This window comes from Otolemur garnettii, unplaced genomic scaffold (genome assembly GCF_000181295.1).
Source record: "Otolemur garnettii isolate 467f Iridium unplaced genomic scaffold, OtoGar3 scaffold00102, whole genome shotgun sequence".
In the NCBI taxonomy this organism is placed as follows: domain Eukaryota; kingdom Metazoa; phylum Chordata; class Mammalia; order Primates; family Galagidae; genus Otolemur; species Otolemur garnettii.
The window spans coordinates 2,663,132-2,666,216 of NW_003852497.1; positions in this window are offsets into that span (position 1 = coordinate 2,663,132).

Here is a 3,085-nt window from a genome sequence, read left to right on the forward strand (position 1 = left end):
AAATATACAAGCGGGAGTGTGGATGTGCTAGATAAGTAGATTCTTTAGGCCTCAGGTCAAGTAATCACTGCCTCTTCTGTAACCATGAATTGTAGTTCATTGTTCACTTTTCTGTAGTCTGTATCTCCTCCTACAGTGTAAACGTCACGAGGCAAGGTGACCAGAAGGCTGCAGGATGGCCCCTGCATGCTCATGTTCGCACCCGGCCATCCCCTTGGACACTGCACCAGGACTCATCTGTGTGGCCAATGGGATACAGAGATAGCAACGGTACGTCCCTTCCAAGATTAGATTACAAAAACTATGGCTTCTGACTTGGGGTTTCCCTCCCCTCTTCTCCAGAACACCTGTGTCTGTCTCTCTCTCTCTCTGTCTATCACTCTCTCATCACTTGCTCGGGGAGAGACCAGCTGCTGCCTCCTGAGCAGCCCTGGGGTCCATGTGCCAAGGAACCGAATGCTCTTGCCATCAGTCATCTAAGTGTACTTGAAAGCCAATTCCCTTGCTCCTTTAGTGACCGCATTTCTGCCCAATAACCTGAGTGCAGCTTCCTGAAAGACTCTGAATCAGCCAGGCAGCTAGGCTACTCAGAAAGAAACTGTGTGATATAATAGATATTTGTTTTAAATTGCTTAGTTTTGGTGTAATTTGATCTACAACAATAGATAGCTAATACAGGATGATCCATGTTTGATTGCAAGCTCCTCAATAAATCTGCTGAAAAAATACTCGAGTGAAGCCAGACAGCTTCGGCACCAGTCCAGGCACTTTCTCTAAGGGCGTCTTCGTATTTTCTCAGGCCAAAGCAGCTGCCGTCTGACTGCAGCTGCAACTTAGGGAAATCCTCTTGTAAATAAACTGGGAGACTGTTTTTTATTTCAAGAAAGACCTCAGTGGAAATAAGGAACTAATGTGGTCTGACAATTAAGTACAAGAACTCATCTTAGAAAAAGTGCTCCATACCTCACTGCTGAATATCACTACAGTCACCTCCACCCTCCTCCCCTTGGGAGGCTGTGCACTGATGCCGGTGCCTGGTCCAGGGCAGCATGTCAAAGGCAGGCTCACTCTGCCATGAGCTATGGAGCACTTTTTCTAGGACAAGATCTTGTACTTAATTGTCTGACCTCATAGTTAATAATAACTGAGGCTGCCCTGAGTGTGAAGGTCACGCGTTTTGTTAAGCAGTTGACATCGCACAGTTTATTTAGAGGGTCAAGCATAAGAACTTCTGAAGGATGATTTTTGTATTGATTTCCAGTCCCTTCCCAGGGTGCTGATAATTTGGGCATGGTGAGGGAGGAGCCTTTCCTGGCTGTCTGTTCTGGTGGTCTGGAGTCTCTGTTCCCAAGGGTTTGGCATTCTCTGCCAATCCTCCTGTGTTTCCCCTCCGACACAGATTACAGGAACAGGGCTTCCCTAGTCACAAAAATGACAAGGAATGCTCAGACCCTCTGGATTCCATTGTCATTGTTCACATTTTTGAAAATAAGGAAACCATGAAAAATTTCTAAACTTACTTTCATTCTTGACTTATTCTCTATGCAATGGTTGTTCAGCCCTGTCTATAAAAGTCTCTGACTTTTATGTTCTGTCTTTCCCTGTGAGTGGCCAGAGAGCCCTCCGGCGCGTCCAGCCTTATGGCAGTGGGGGGGTCATCTTCAACCTGAACCGAACGTAGAGAAGCCTCCTTAGTGCAAGGTAAGTTGTTCACTGGTTATTTATGTCATATCGCGATGTAAAGGCCACAAATGTCGAAGTCTTTTTTCATGAAGACTTTGTACGAGGGAGCACCTCACAACTACAGCTCACACTGGAGGAGAAGGCGAGCTGACCCAGGTGCTCAGATAACAAAGCCCGCCTGTTATTTTGGCCCATCAAAAAATAAAGAAAATGGAGACTAAGAGGTTTGGTGGTGACTGAGAGTGTGCAAGCAGCAGTAAAATTATGCATGTCTTCACTGTGGAAAGCTCCAGACGTTCTGGATGTCTTGTCAGGCTGTGGTCCCCAACACCTGGGCTGCAGACCGAGCTCTGGGCCTCAGACCAAGCTCTGGGCCCCAGACTAGTCCCTCTGCATGGGCTGCACAGCAGGAGGTGACCAGCGAAGGAGTGCAGCTTCGTGACTGGCACCTCTGCCTGAGCTCTGCCTCCTGTCACCTCAGAGGTGGCTTTCACTTCTGATAGGAGCGCAGATCTTACTGCAGACGGAGCATGAGAGGGATCCAGGCTGTGCTCCTTATGAGAATCTGCTGCGCTCCTCTCTGGTCTGTCGTAAAACTATCTTCCACGAAGCCGTTCCTGGGTGCCAAGGGGTCGGAGACCACTGTTGGGGAGCATCGGAATTTTAAATGCATTTTCATTTGCACTGGCTAAAACTTGCTGTGGTCGTGTCTAGCCTTGGTTAACCACATTTCTAACCATGTGCTTCATGAGTATCTTCTACTTGGAGTAACTCTCCTCCGTTTTAATAGCCAATGAAGTGCCTTGTATTTAGCAAATATTTTTAAATGTTAATTGAATCTTTACTGTACCCAGCTTTGGCTGTTCAATTTATTAAAAATTCTCTAGCCATGTGTTATGGTGGGAAGCTGTAGTCCCAGCTACTCGGGAGAATCACCTAAGCCCAGGAGTTGGAGATTGCTGTGAGCTGTGATGCCACAGCACTCTACCGAGGTCAATAAAGTAAGACTCTGTCTCTTAAAAAAAAAGAAACTCCCTCTGTCTTGACCCCATCTAACACATTCACAGATAGAAACCCCACCCATCTTGATCACATTAGTGTTTTCTAAATCAATGAATGTCCCTAACACCTGCCAATCAACTTTGCACTTTATTCAGGATGGACTTGAAAACTAATCTGCATTGAACTTTCCTCCACCACAATGATTTTTCCCCCATTATTTATGGGCTATGAGTAGACTCAAATATCTGTTCCCATCAGCTCTTCATTTGGTTCCTGAAGGCAAGTCTTCTGCTCTCTGCAATGAAGTTTCTTTTGAGAAGGCATCATTCCTTATGCCTCTGCCATTCCCAATAGCCCCCGACATAAATGTTCATTTACACTGTCCTCAATGGAGTACAGT